Source organism: Saccostrea cucullata, unplaced genomic scaffold, assembly GCF_032062105.1.
Source record: "Saccostrea cucullata isolate Sc308-1 unplaced genomic scaffold, CSIRO_AGI_Scuc_v1 ctg628, whole genome shotgun sequence".
Classification (NCBI taxonomy): domain Eukaryota; kingdom Metazoa; phylum Mollusca; class Bivalvia; order Ostreida; family Ostreidae; genus Saccostrea; species Saccostrea cuccullata.
In genome coordinates, this window is record NW_026927928.1 from 204168 (window position 1) to 220706 (window position 16539).

At 34.6% G+C, this 16539-nt stretch overlaps 1 protein-coding gene across 1 annotated transcript in view; it reads right to left on the reverse strand.

Moving 5' to 3' along the window:
- LOC134275893 (protein mono-ADP-ribosyltransferase PARP14-like) overlaps positions 1-5393 on the reverse strand; it is a 29849-nt gene extending 24456 nt beyond the window's left edge. The window contains exon 1 of the mRNA XM_062758174.1: positions 5284-5393. The gene's annotated coding sequence lies outside the window, so the exon portion shown is untranslated. The remainder of the gene's footprint in view (positions 1-5283) is intronic.
- Positions 5394-16539: the final 11146 nt, after the last annotated feature.

A 16539-nucleotide genomic window follows, 5' to 3' on the forward strand; every position in this document is an offset into this window, starting at 1 on the left:
GCCAAGGGTTTCCGGTCCTCCTCCCCACAAAGGAGAGCTTGTGAAGATGACAAAAATGATGAAGTGCATTGTCGGAAAAAATTCTGCTATCAAAAACATGATTGCTGTTCCAAATGGAGATGGTGTTCAGAAATTGTTGAGTTTTGTAGATTCAAATAATAATGTTTCAACCTACAATTCCATAAGACAACTTTTTAAAAAGAATGATTAAACAGTTGTTTCAAAATGAATTGGGGGGAGGGGGGTAGGGGGGGGGGTCACGAGTAATTAAAGTAACACAATAAGTCAAAATCATGTCTTTCTTTTACAATATCTGTAGCATACAAAGAAAGACTTATGAAAACTATATATAGAGTATATAGCTAAGATATGTAAGGAAAAAATGTACAATATAATTCCCGGAATGTTCTAACAACGTTTTAAAAAAGATCGCATTAAAATTTTTGGTCAACTTACATTAATCATTCCTGGGTACTTGAGACCATGGTAAATATGGAAACTGAATCAACTTTTCTGCGCATGCGCACAATAGGGAGGGGGAGAAGTATTGAGCAATATTTTCGTTATTGGGCATACTGAAATTTAAATATTTTTACTTTTCTTTTTTTTCCATAAAAATAGAATTTTTGGGGTTCTGAAACCTGTAATTTTCTGAAAAGTAATACTTTAAGGAATTGAAAAAAAAATTCACACTGGTCATGCAAAAATTCTATACTCAACAAAAAAGAAACGCATATTGTTTAACTCATAAAGAAATTTTAAAGAAGTTTATGGAACAACTATATCTTTTATCATTGGATACCTGTGACCTATTTAAAGTACATCATGGGCTTTTAAACCCCAATTGTTGAATTATTTCCCTTGATTAATCATGTTTATGAAAATAGTGTTTGTGCATATCTTGTTTCTATTTTGTAAATTTTGGATTTAGGAAACAATAAACACTCCTATCAAACCCATATTTTTGCTTTGATTGCAATGTTGATGAAATTTTGGATACCACAATCTAACAGACAGGAGCCGCAACTGGGAGTATCAACTGCATTTGATGTACATCAATCTTTGCAGCAGTTAAACCTCCCCATCAGCAATACGAATGACAGACCAAGAATTGCTGTACCACAAACTGCTGAATCGTCCTTCAGCACAGAACTCAGAACTGCTGTACAAACTGCTGAAATCACCATATAGTGCACAAATTGTTTGCAAGAGACTGAGAGGAGCTGTGGTATTCGTACATGACGTCCGTACAGTGGCAATCCACTAGCGCTGAGAGGTGGCAAAGGACATATGGATTGGTTAAGGAGTATGCCTCTTGAATTTGGAGGCGACGTCTATGACATCAACTTAACTTGTCAATTTGGAACATAGGACATGTTTGATTTTTATCACAACACACTCTAAAATCACTTTTAAAAATTAAGGTTTAAACTGAAAACTTTGTTATCATGTTTAATCTGAATATGCGTTTCTTTTTTTGTTGAGTATACGTATACATTTCCCACTTTGTTCGTTTTGTTGTCTCTTTTTAAAATGACCTTTCTTTCTCAAGAATTCGTTTTAAGATTGCATTGATATATAAATTTATCACAAGCTCTCTTTACTTTTTGAGATAAGATTTTACTGTTAACCAGTCACAGTTCACTACATATAACAACCCTTACCGCAAATATTGCTTTGCTGCAAATATTTGCTGCTAATCTGCCCATGCAGTATTCCCTCTTAGCCAAAATTCTAAATGTCTTATTCCCATCTAGCCAAAATTAGGATTTCACAACCTGAGTGGTCACCTGTTTATACATGTAGTCTGTTTTAGGCTTATTACCTGTGGTGTATAAGTTCAATATCAAAATACATATAATAAATACTTGTTTTATAACATATCAATTAATCAAGTTCTCCCTATTGATAATTTTAAAATACAATTCATATCAATAATATTTTTAAAAAGAAAATTTATGATCATATTACATGTATATGAAAAGAAAATTTATAAAAAATGATTTCGTGGGAAAGGGGGGGGGGGATAATCTATCCATTCAAAGATAGATAATTTTTTTGACAATACACTAAAATTATTGAATGAATTTGGATCATAACTTAATTAAATCTTTCCGATAAAGAGATCATACTCAGAATGAAAAAAAAAAGAACTGAGTTTAAAGGACAGATGATACAAACAATTTTTTTTCTTCGGAAGAGACTTAATATCATGTCACACATTTAGAAAAGTGGATAATTCTTAGAATTTTTTCTCCTAAGTACTGGAAAATGAAATAGACTTGGAAAATATTAGTAATATTTCAATAAAAAAAAACAAATATAGACAAATCACACTCAGTAAAGGTTTACAGGTGAAAACAAATTTCACAATCTGCTACCTTGGTTCTTAAAGTGTAATATAAACTTTAGAAAAATATACCAAGCAAGGTGAATTTTTTCAAGAAAATGACAAAAAAAACAGCAATATCACATATGCTGATTTTACCATTTTGCTTTTCCTAATAAAATTCACCTGGCTTGGTATATTTTTCTTAAGTTAATATTACTTGTTTAGTTTATTTAATGCCCTGGAGCAGAAAAAAAGAATTTCAATAATGCATTTCACTATATAATCTATTTAGCAGCATCCTAGCACTAGAACCCCTTACCCTGGGGCCATGAGATGTACAATTTTGGAAGAGGCAGCCTTATTCAACTTAACTATGAACTTGGTTATTTTATTTAATGTCTTGGAGCAGAAAAGAAGATTTTCAAAGAAATAATGCATTTTCACTATATAATCTATTTAGCTCTGCCCTAGAACTAGAACCCCTGACCCTGGGGCCATGCATTTCACATTTTTGGTAGAGGACTCAATGCTGATTATAATCATACCAACAGTTTGACTGCTTGATGTTCAGAAGTAAAGAAGAAAATTTTGAATGATTGCACTAATTTTAGTGGTTTTGGTCCCACTCCCAGGCCCCAGGGGGAAGGGACCATGAACATGATGAAATTCACAATTTTTTCCCCTTCACCCATAGATGCTATATGCCAAAATTGGTTGAAATTGGTTCAGCGGTTTCAGAGAAGAAGCTGAAAATGTTCAAATGTTAATGGACGACGGACGAAAACGGATAGCATTAGGTGACCTAAAATTTGTTTGTATCATCTGTCCTTAATTTACTTTGCAGAGATATTTGTACTAATTAGGAATTACATATATACGTGTATTATAAAAAAAATTAATTAATGGTAAAAATATAATATTATCTGATTTATATATAAGTGTACTAGAAATTCATATTTAGTGTCCATGCAAAACTAATGATTATTTAATTTTTAATGTAAGTTTTAAACAAAAAATGTTTGTATATCAATTTTTTTTCTTTTTTATTTGTAACAATGTAAGTTGTTAGAACTTGTGCTCAAACCATTTGTATAGTATTTATACAATAAAATATGTTCAAACCAATTTAATGCACAACAAGAGGCCCACGGGTTTTATAGGTCACCTGAGTATCATGTAGTAACTTTCCAACAACTGAATTTGGTTCGACTATCTTAAACCAATAGCCTTGAAATTCTCAATTTTGAAAAACCACCATTGTTTATCTTAACTATACACTTAGCATGCTTACTTTGGTTAGTTAATACCCACAGGTAGATCAGAGTAATGAAGAGAAAATGCATTTCCACTTTATAACCACCAGTTGTGCACACCAACCCAGAGAAACCACTGACCGCGGGGCCACATATTTCAAAATTTTGGAAATTTTATTATAAATTTTATTTGATTAATATCAATGTCTTTTATGAGCAGATTTCAAAGTATTACTTGATTTTCAGACTATCCCCCCCCTTCATCCGCAGTACCCCTTACCCAGGGGCCGTGAAATTAACCATTTTGGAAGAGGCATCTTTCTTCATCATATGTACTTATATCATTGGCATTATACCCAGGAACAAAGTAAAAAATTTCCAAAAAATTCATGCATTTTCACTATATAATCATTATGGAGCCCCACCCCAACACCAGATCACCTGACCCATGGGCCATGAAACTCACAAATTGGGAAGAAGCATCCTTCCTCATTATAACTATGTACATAGTTCATTGGTTAATACCCAGGAGCAGAGGAGAAGATTTTTAAAGAATATATGCATTTTCACTATATAATAATTAGAGCTCTGCCCTAACACCAGAACCCCTGACCCTGGGGCCATGAAATTCACAATTTTGGAAGAAGCAGCCTTCTACAATATAACCATGTACTTCGTTGGTCTATTTCTTACCTAGGTGCAGAGAAGAAGATTTTAAAGAAATAATTAATGCATTTTCACAGTATATAAACAATAGAGCCCCACCCTAACCCCAGAACCACTGACACAGGGGCTATGAAATTCACAATTTTAGAAGAAGCATTCTCGCTCATTATAACTATGTACTTTGTTTGTTTAATACCCAGGAGCAGAGAAGATTTTCAAAGAATTAATGCATTTTCACTATATAATCAATAGAGCCCCGCCCTAACACCAGAACCCCTGACCCAGGGGCCACGGAATTCACAATTTTGAAAGAGGCAGCCTTATTCAACATAACTAAGTACTTGGTTAGTTTATTTAATGCCCAGGAGGAGAAAAGAAGATTTTCAAAGAAATAATGCATTTTCACTACATAATCTATTTAGCCCCGCCCTGGCACTAGCATCCCCTACTCTGGGGCCATGAAATTAACAATTTTGGAAGAGGCAACCTTATTCAACATAACTATATACTTGGTTATTTTATTTAATGCCTAGGAGGAGAGACGATTTTCAAAGAAATAATGCATTTTCACTATGTAATCTATTTAGCTCTGCACCAGCACTAGCACCCTGACCCTGGGGCCATGAATTTCACAACTTTGGTAAAGGACTCAATGCTGATTACAATCATGCCAACAGTTTGACTGCTTAATGTCCAGGAGTATAGAAGATTTTTAAAGATTGCACTAATTTTAGTGGTTTTGACCCCACCCCTCAGGCCCCAGGGGGAAGGGATCATTAAATTCACAATTTTTGTTTCCCTTTACCCATAGATGCTTTGTGTCAAAATTGGTTGAAATTGGTTGAGCGGTTGCAGAGAAGAAGCTGAAAATTGTTCAAATGTGACCTTAAAAAGTCTGAATAAAATGTAATCTCGGATTAAATAAAATGGAGCATTTAATTAATTTCCTTTGTTCTCTCCCTCTCCTTACCAGTACACCATTCCCACTTAACTTGGGAAAACAGCTAGTTCGCAGAAAGCCTTAGTCCTGACCTGTTTATTATAGAGAAAATCCACCACATAAGTAGGAAATGATGCAAGTTCCCGATGTGTTGATAGACTTTCTTTATCATATTTATGTCCCTAGACAATATTTCCATTCTCTTCCAAGTTGTAAAAGCGAAGGTGAAAATAAACGAGATGTACACATGTGGTACACGCCCTATTAAAGTGCATTATAGCCTTTTTTTACACACACGTGTTATAGTTGTAAAACGGACTAGCATCGCGAAAGTGGGGGGGGCCAACCAGAGAAGTTACGATGGCAGACAGAACTTTTTTTCATAATTATATCACATGAATACAAATTCTGATTCATAAATATTAAACGATTGTCAGAATAGAAATCCCCGACCAGTTCGGGCTTTGTTACACATTTTATAGACCGTGTATTCTCCCTATGTGTAGTTTGTCTACACACGTGCAGGAATCTATTTGAAAATTCCGTCATTTAATATATATACTTCACACAGAGAATGGTTTTTTTTTCTTAGAGGAAACTATATGATAATTAACGAACAATTAACATGATTTTACTACAGTTGTTGATATAGTATAATCAATTCATCTGTGAAAAAATATCACCCGAAGAATGACCTAGATATTCTCTGTTATCAAACATGTTAAAAAAAAGCTGAGGAGGGAGCGAGCGTAGGAATATTAACATTTTTTATTTGCATATAGGGGGGAAAGTGATCTTTGGAGGAAAATAACATTAATTTTATTTCACGTAAACATACACAACATTAAATCATATATCATGAACAATTATGTTGTACATATTAATGATGGAACTATTTTCGTATCGGAACAATTTGTGTGAGTTTAATACACTGACTACAGTAATATATTGTACTAATAGTATGCAGGATCGAATATATTAAAAACGAAAGTGAAAATAAACGAGATTTACACATGTTACACCCCTGTTAAAGTGCATTATAGTTTTTTTCTTATATGTACAGAAAAGTAAGAACTTTACACGTAAATCATCTATAATTAAATATATAATTAAATACATAAGAGCTGCCCACACCTATACAGTGCGGTGGAGAACTGTTCCGTATATATTCCACCAGGAACAAAATAATGATGATTGCAGTGACTAATTTATTTAAAACATAATTATACTGGTAAACATAAGTTCAGTATCATGACAATTGATTTGGGACCTTTAATACACATGAGCAGCATACAAAATGAAATGTGGTATATTAAGACGTAATAACAACCAAAGAAAGCATTTTATTGTTTAAATAAAGGAGAAAATATTTAGTGGATGTAGATATTTAATAGTTAATACAAGTGCATGTATCTATATATTGTTTATTTTTTATTTTTTAGATATAATATTTACAACACATTTTTTTTTTCATTTTTTCAAATATTGAACAAAATGTATGTTAATGACAAATAGTGAAAATAACATGAAAAATTACTTCAGATTTCAACGAATATTTGACTATTGTTCGACTAAAGCCTCCGACTATTCGAATAAGTTGTCCGAATAAAATATTGACATCCCTACAAAGAGAGTTTGAACGTATAGGTATATTCAACTTACATTGTAAAATCTATTAAAAAAAAATTTTAATTCTACTTTCTGTTTAATCATCAGAGTCAATCTGGTTTTTTGTTTGAGCGGAATTTAAAAAAACATTTCAATATAGAGCAGCAGTCGAATGGGACATTTTCCGAAAAATCAGTTATGCAGATTTGTCGTTCGTTACTCTCTCATACACGATCTTCCATGCAGAGTTGTCTTTCGTTAATCTCTACGCCTAGAGCTGCACTTTTGACATCATGAGTAAGGGCATTCAAGGTCAACTGAGCATCATGTAACAACTTTAAATAAATCAATCATTATAGATAGTTTTCAGTAGACCAAATTTAACGAGTTATTTCCCGTTGGCCGCCATATTGGGGGTCAACATGCTCATATTCCTTCATCCACCCTCAACCAGTTTAGAACATTCATTAACACGTTGACGTGGAGGGTGCAAGTGTAGTTCCTGCAGAAACCACAACGTGGAGCTGCATAGCTGATGAGACGAGGCACAATATTTCCTCACAAGGATATACAGAAGCTCACTTGGAAATCTCCAGATGGTAGAACAACAAACCAGATTAATCACATAACTGTAATCAGCAAATGGCGCAAATCCCTATAAGATGTTTTAAGTATGCCGTGGAGCAGATGTCAACAGTGACCACTATCTGTTGAAAGCTATCATAAAACTAAAATTTCGCAGAAATCCCAAAAAGCAAGAGACAAAAAGGAGGATCGATGTGGAAAAGTTAAAAGATACCAGACACACGGAAAGCTTTCAATCTGGAATTGAAGAACAGATTCAAGGTTCTGGAAGAAAGTCTTCATGTTGTTGAAGATATTCAAGAAAGGTGGGGCACGATCAAGAAAGTGTATATTGAAGCCGCTGAAAAAACTGTAAGCTACCAAACCAAGAAGAACAAAGAATGGCTAATACCTGGTACATGGGGAAAAATAGGTGAAAGAAAGAACATAAAGCAGAAAATCATCAGTACCAAGTCTGCAAGATTACAAGAACAACTACAAGCTTCCTATAAAGAAAAGGATAGAGATATCAAGGGAAGTGCCAGGAGGGATAGACGAATGTATGTTGACAGTCTGGCACAAGAAACTGAACGAGCTGCTTCACATGGAGAAATGAACACTGTTTACAAAACAGGCTAATTCAGAGAATTTGTGTCCCCCGCTTAGGGAAAAGTAAACCATGCGCACTTCGGGGGGGGGGGGGGGGGGGGGGGGGGGTCGGGGGTTCGGATCCCCTTCACTGAATTTGTAGAATTATTAAATGTATACAAATGTATACATACAATGTAAGCAAATAAAATATGCCAATATGGATATAAAGGTTTGATGGATTATTCTTATGTGTGTAGAAGATTCTTTTTTATATGGAATATTTCTCACACTGTAATGATGATATTATGAGTTTGTACAAGCCAAACCTCATAAATTTTTCATTTCACATGCTGAATAGTGAATACTATCGTTTAGTAAAAAAAGAAAAGTATTTCGGGAAAAAAAAGAGTGGATCGTCCAAGATGCGATCCCGGGCCCTCTCACATTTGAAGCGAGAGATATACCACTAGACCACGGAGCCGCTGTAACTTGGCGACAATTGTATACAAACATGAAGTGACATACATGTATATATTCACGTTCGATATTGTCAAAATTTTACACAATACATGGTGTCTAATTTAACCTTTATTAAACATTTCTAATAGATGTAATAAGAATATAAAGTCCACCGAGAACTTGTTTTATACGTAATAATTCTCCTCATGTCCCTGTGCTAAAAATAGCGACATGTAATACAATAAATACTAATAAAACAAACGGGGCGGGGCACTTTGAGAGGAGTGAGAGAGGTCCTAGGGAATTTTGGTATATTACATAGCAAAAGCTCAAAATCTTCTTGAAATATCGCTCGAAAATGATAGTGTTTCATACAAACAGAATGTATAAATTTACGACCTTGAACTTTGACCTTTTGACCTCAAAATCAATAGGGGTCTTCCTTAGACCACAGGGAGTTGTTATGTAAAATATTGCAAAAGCTCAAAGGGTTCTCGAGATATCGTGTGGAACGAAAGTGCTAAAACAGACAGAATTTGCTTATTTATGACCTTGACCTTTGACCTTTTGATCTCAAAATCAATAGGGGTCTTCTTTAGTCCATAGAGAGTTGCTATGCTAAATTTCATTGCAAAAGCTCAAAGGGTTCTCGAGATATCGTGTGGAAACGAAAGCGTTGCAGACAGACAGAAAGACGGACGGACGGACAAACCCAAATTAATATCCCCCACTTTTCAAGCGGGGGATAATAACAAAAAAGCTATGTGGTCGCACTACAACCAAACCTGCTCTTGTGAAAGATGATGGTCACCCAATGGCAACAGAACATGAACAAGCCAACCGTTGGGTACAATATTTTCAGGAAGTCCTAAATTGTCCAGAACCCGATGAACCAGCGAGTCCAGACCCTGAAGTTGAAGACTTAGAAATAAACTTAGAACACCCAAAACTCGAAATGTCCAATACTGTATTAAAGCATTAAAGAATGGTAAATCCCCAGGCAATGACTGCATACATGCTGAAATGCTGAAATCAGATATTGCAACATCATCAAATCAAAGTACTGAAAGTACTGAAAAGCGGTTAGCATGCTTTCATCTAATATGTACCGAAAAAAGTGTATGAAATGATGATATTTAAGTATGCATATCTTTGTCCAATGTTATCAGAGAAAAAATAACAGGCATTCTGTTTTTGTAATACTTTACTTAATAGTAAAACCAATAACATTCCAAACTGATGTCACAGATGGATGCAATCTAATTAAAATTAGATGTTCCGAATCCGCTACTGCTTCTCAAACATCTAACAACATCATATTTGGGGTCATGTAAGAGTGAATCTTCGATTAGCCAAAGAAAACGGTTCCTCCGAAATCTTGGCTTATAGTTCAGATGGGTTTCTTGTTTTCACCACCGAACCAAAACACCCGAGGAGTTTTGTAGAAAACAAAATATGCATTGCATAAGCTGTGTTATGTATGACGTGTGGGTATCTTGTATAGTTTGTGCTCTTTCGTTTGCATTATTCACGTGCAGATGCCAGACTGCAGACTATACATGAAATTGATTCCAAAATTACTTTAATTCAACGTAAGACAGTATCAATAATGATGATATGTAGCCGTGGAATTAATTTGAGAATTGTTTACCGAGGCTTGAATCAACATGGCCAAAGTTTTTGTGTTTACTAGTACATGTATTCATAATCGAAAGGTCGCTCTAATGTGACCCCGAATGGGATGTTAGATGTTTGAGAAGCAGTAGCGGATTTGGAACATTTAAATAAAATTTAATTAGATTGAAATGCATGTTTCAAAATTTAAACATGAGATTTCTTCAGTTTGAAAGACAGGAAGTGCATTTTTAAAAGTTCTCTCTTGGTGGCATCCTATCGTTCTCTGGATGAAAACAATTATGTTGATGTTGAAAATTTAATTGTCTTTCATGCTCTATTGAATCTGAAGTTAGGTCATTGTAAAGCCTAATATAGCAAACAACTAAAAAAAATGACAAATTAAATTCTTTAGAATAATGGATTTGGAGTAGTGTAGATCTACAGCTGGCTAGTCAGAGAAAAAAGGATGACTGAGCAGAGACTTTGTAAATGAATTGATATCAAAGAGCTCCAGTTGTGTAGGCTCATCGCGGGTATAACCTGTCAACGAGGGATGCTTACTTCTTCTAGGCAACGGATCCCACCTCTTGAACTTTCAGGAGTCAGCTTTTCTTCTTAAATCGATCATTGATCATTCTGTATTTTTATACAGATACTGAATACTTCCGTTTAGTAATATTATGAACTACTACTTGTATGGGAAGACTGGCGAGTAAACAAGATTATCAAGCTTTATGAAATGTACTTTATTGACTTTTCAAACAAGTAAATGTTCGAATAAAGTAAATGGTATATAAGAATCATTTAAAAGAAGTCTTGCACAATATGTCTAGATAAGGACATAATGTGTATTTGCCATATACTCTTCATGCAATATTGCTCTCAAATAAAACATGTGAAAAGGAAAGTTGTCTAATCAAAAAATACTAGTATTTAAAAATTCAAATGTACACTTAAAGTCAGTGTAACTTAAGAAGTTATCAGTGTCACTTTCTTCAATATGTCGGTTAAACAATATACACTGATTTCTTTTCTATCAATGTGTCTCTAAACACCTGTAGCTTGATTAAATTCTTCTCAAACGCTCAAAATAATGATCGACAAACTGGACAAATTCAAATTTAAAAAGTATTTTCACAGCTAATAATACGTTCCCTAGGAATTGATCAAATTTTCAAAACTTATAAATAAACATTTTTAATCAACCATACAGAATTACCGAAAAATAAGACAAAAGAGAAAGACTGTATTATTTGTCCGGAATTACCCCGTGTCCAGAATTGGACGGGTCTCCCCTAAGTATAAATTTTAAATTTTTGCTAATTGCCAAGATTTTTCATACCTCATTCTTCTGTGTATAATAATATCGGTTGATTTTTAGAAGAGGGTCACAATGCCGATTAAAATTAATATATATTTATCCATTTTTTTTCAAAATTAATTTTACTACTTTAAGTGCCCCATTATTTTTTTCAAAACTAAAAGTAAGTGATCCCTTATGATCGTTTGTACATGTAATAAATTATCAAAGACGGAGCAGAGAATTTACCCCTGGGAGCTGAGCTTTTAAAACTGTTTATTAGACAGAGAAGAAAACAAACGTTTCATTGTAGAGGCAATCCTATTGTTTCCATAAAACGTTACAAAAAGTGTAAAACTTGCAGATGTATTCGGTGTTTTTATAAAAACTTTTTTCAGGTATGACTTGACTTAATAAATGGTGTTTCTTAATACTTTGGCAAGGAAAATCAAACTCGATCGAGAGATTTGCTGATGTTTTTGCAGTCTGTAATAACCTTCAACCTGCTGTATATTAACCGTATCGTTCAACTTTCAAAAATAAACTAACAATTGCTATAAATCGCGATCGCACTATGTACATGTAATAAGGACGAAATTTTCAGTTCTTTGAAGTTAGTGTTCTAAGTATTGTCAATGCTTTGGTAAATACTAATAAGAATTCGATATAATCGTTATAATAGCCACTCTTCGTACACAGCATATTGTCAATCTTTCACCAGGGGGCGTATTACGCCAACAGTATACAAATCATAGGAAGCGCTTTGCTGAAGTTACCGTTGTCGATAGGTAGCGCCTTGTGGAAGTTTCCGGTTTTGGTTGCAGAAGGATAAGGTTACGTGCGATAAAGCGATGTCGATAGGTATATAGCGCCTTATGGAAGTTTCCGGTTTTTTGGAGCCCATGCCATAAAGCGGTTAGCTAGCTAACCGCTTAAAAAGCTATTAAATCTACTCGTACATATCTGGGAAAATGAAACAATACCACATGACTGGAGTAAAGGACTCATTGTATAGCTTCCAAAATCAAAGTACTGAAAGTACTGAAAAGCGGTTAGCATGCTTTCATGGAACTTGACTGTACAGTGTAGAATAACAAAAAATGCATTCAGTGATGATATTAAAGTAAGCATGCATATCTTTGTCCAATGTCATCAGCGAAGAAGCAGACACACTGACTTTTGTAGTACTTAACTAAATGGAAAAACCAATAACATCCCAGACTGATGTCACAAATGTATGTTTCAAAATATCAACCTGAGATTTTCAGTTTGAAAGACAGGAAGTTCAATTTCAAAAATTTCTTCCTAATTGTCTCCATTGGTGGCGTCCAAATGTGCTCAGAACGAAAAAAAATGTTGATGTTGCAAATTTAATTGTCTTTCATGCTCTATTGACTCTGAAATTAGGTAACTGTAAAGCCTACTCAAAAAGAAAAAAAAAACAAGTAGAGCTTTTCAAAAAAGCTTACCGTCTTTAGCAACAATTTTAAATAGTAAACAGATCTATACTTCTTTTGAATTTCCTGATTTTGTATTTCTAAATAAGCTTTTTACGGGCATTAGCCGTACCACGGTTGTCGCTCGGTCATCTCCGTAAACGTTGACTGGCCGAGAGCTTTCGGCAAACCTCGGCTGATTCCCATTCACTCTTCAAACAAGAAAGGGGAAAAGAATAATAAAAAATTGTAAAGCCTGCAAGCAATAACTATCAAATTTTATTTATAATGAAATTTAAGAGACCTTTTTATTTATCGCTATAAAACACTTTTATCACTATAAAACAGTAAAAACGCTATGTTATTAAGAATTAATTACTGCTGATTTTGTTGTTCGTTTTGTCATTTTTTTAAGATTGGAATTGTACGAAAAATATATCATCAGAAAGTTATCTCCCTTGCCTTGAACAGCGTTTCAACCAATGAAATAATTGAAAATTTTCTCATCATGCAATTTCTACCAATCACAAAAGAGAGGAAGTGCATAGTCCGACGACTGTAAAAACACTTCAACTATACAATACCGTCTTCCAAGGAAGACGGTAATGATAATTCAAATTCTTAAGATTAATTTATTTGGAGTTCTGTACATAGATCTTTAGCTGGCTAGTCTGAGAAAAACGGATGGACGAGCAGAGAATTTGTAAATTAATTTAATTTCAGAGGGCTTCAATTTCGTAGTCTCACTGCGGGTCAGCAGGTGTGACCCGTTATTGGGGATGCTTACTTCTCCTAGGCACCGGAACTTTCAAGGATCCGTTTTTCATTTGAGACCGATCACTATTCATTCTGTATTTTGATACAGATACTGAGTACATCTGTTTATTAATATTATGAACTATTTCTCTCACAGGAAGAAAGACAAGTAAACAAGATAATAAAGTTTTAAGAAATGTACACTATTGACTTTAAATACAATAAATGTTCGAATTAGTAAATGGTACATGACAATAATTCAAAAAAAGAGTCTTGTAAGCACGATATATATAAAAGAACATATATATTTGGCAAATATTTAAATAATGTGACGTTTATAATCGTTTGTAATGATAAGACTGAGTACAGAATTTATCCCTGGAAACAAAGTTTTCATCATCTTTTAAATAATTTCAATTGAGAAAAAAAGGAGAAGAAAACAAACGTTTCATTATGGAAGTAATCTATAACTTTACAGCTTACAGATGCAGGGTTCTCCATGAGCTGTTTTACTGTGTTGCTCCCGACACAGCAAAATTTTCTACGACACAGTAACGATTAAAATTTTATGCATGCGACACATTTTTAAGGAACTCGTAAGAATATCATCCTTTCCTGAAGTTTCCCTATTTTTTCCTTTGCAATTCGGTAATTTGATAAAAAAAAAACTGACAAAAAAGTACAACAAACTTACTTTCAAAAGTGGTAATTAGTTTGATTGTATCGATCAGAATTTCCCCTGCTTTTCATAGCACGTGTTTTTACTTTTATCAATATGTATGACGAAAATATTTGTACATCGAAATAGTGATTTATTTTAAAAAGTGTGCGCATATGTTCCTATATAAGTTTAATGAAAAGTAATTCAGTTGCGAATTTGATCTCGAAAATAGCGCAAAAATTTAGTGCTTCACGTAAACTCTGCAACACAGTAAAATTTCAAATGATGGAGAACCCTGCAGATGTATTCAGTTTTTTCATATATAAAGCTTTCTTCATGTACTAGTATTACTTAAGTTAATTAAAGGGATGGCTAAATATTTTGGCAAGGAAAATGAAACTCGATCGAGAGATTCTCCGATGTTTTGCAGTCTGTAATAACCTTCAACCCCTTAAGCCAGTAATTAACCCGTCCTTTCTGTGCCAGTAGCATAATTCGATCAAATATTTATTGTTCATGAGGGGTGCCTTATAATTAATCACAGGCACCTGAATTTTTATCAGTAAGTCTCTAAATTAGCCAAATATCGAAACATTCTACCCCTCTATGTACAGTTTAGATACACAAGGTGTGCAACGCCATTTTGACCCCCTGTTCAATTCAGGCTTCAACTTAACACATAAATCGGATATGCCTACTGGTTTTCGTGTAGCATTGGGTTCAAATATGATATTTCTCGCTATATATTTCTTCCTTAAGTTTAAATCCAACGCGTTGATAATGTTATCAGCTAAACTTCATGCTGACTTCAAATTTCGTCACAGGGCCCGATCGCCATCAGCTGACGTCACGGAAATTTAATCTCGACACCAAATGCTCCTATACATAAAATTTTAAAATACAACAATAAATTTATTTAATTGACAAACAAAATCAGATAAAAATTAAAAACCGAAAGATTATGTTGTTTTGATAGTCTTGATTTTATTTAACATATGTTATATGTATTAGAAACAAATCATTGGTAGAGGCTTTGTTGAAGTTTCTGTTGTCGATAGGTAGCGCTTTATGGAGGTTTCCGGTTGCCGACACATGCCATATAGCGGCTAGCGAAACTAACCGCTTAAAAAGGGAGATATCCAAATTGGTGACAACTGGAGAGGCATATCAGTGCTCTCAGTCCCCAGCAAGGTGTTCTGTAAAATACTACTATACAGAATAGACAAAGTGAATGAAAAGAAACTTCGAGAGGAACAAGCTGGATTTAGAAGAGGAAGAGGGTGTATAGACCACATTTTTGCCATTGATGCCATTTAGAAGACCTGGACTTTGCAGACGATCTGGCAGAAGTAACAGGAAACATCATCCACCTACAAGAAAAGACTGATAAATTAAACTCTTTGCCAAACAAACTGGGCTTAACATCAATGCCAAGAAGACCAAGGTAATGACAATCAATGCACCAGTAGAACCTGCATGCCACATTAAATGGAGAAGCACTTGAGGAAGTCGAGGACTTCACCTACCTTGGCAGTATCCTAAGTAAGGATAACAGCACTGGTAAAGACATAAAACCACGTCTCAATAAAACACGGACAGCATTTTCCCAACTTCAGCCCATCTGGAAGTCAAACAACTACAGTCTCAGAACCAAACTCCAACTTTACAACAGCAATGTCAAATCAGTTCTCCTGTATGGGTCTGAATGCTGGCGTGTTGTTGACAGCGACATGAGAAAAGTAGAAGCATTCCACAACTGTCTTCGAAAAATCCACCGTATTTTCTGGCCAAACAAGATCTGTAACATAGACCTGCACCAGGAAAGCAAAAGCAGGAGTATAATAACAGAAATCAAGCAAAGAAGAACGAAAGGGCTGGGACACGTGATGAGAATGCCCCAGAGCAGGATACCCAAAACAACCGTACATTGGACGCCACCTGGAAAGAGGAAGCGATGTAGACCACGAACATGGGGAAGAACCATAACATCAGAGTTAGAGGAAATGGGCTACTCGTGGGGGCAGGCAAAGTACGTGGCAAAGGACAGAAGAAGATGGAGACAGCTTGTTGAAGCCTTATGTCCCATTGGGGACGAAGAGGTTAAGCAAGACCTTGAGGAACAAAGTTGGAAAGAAGATGGGCGCATTTGACGAGTGATCTGCAGGAATCATTTCTACGAAACATTTATGGTTTAAATGTCCATGATTTGGTTGGCTGAACATAGCTGGTCAGATTTTACAAACACGTCCATAGGTTTTTTTCATTTAGTTTGAAAGACATTTTGAAATTGTAACATTTAAGTCCGTTTTTCCTAGGGGGTATTAAAACATAGTAATGTTTCACAAAAAATAAACAC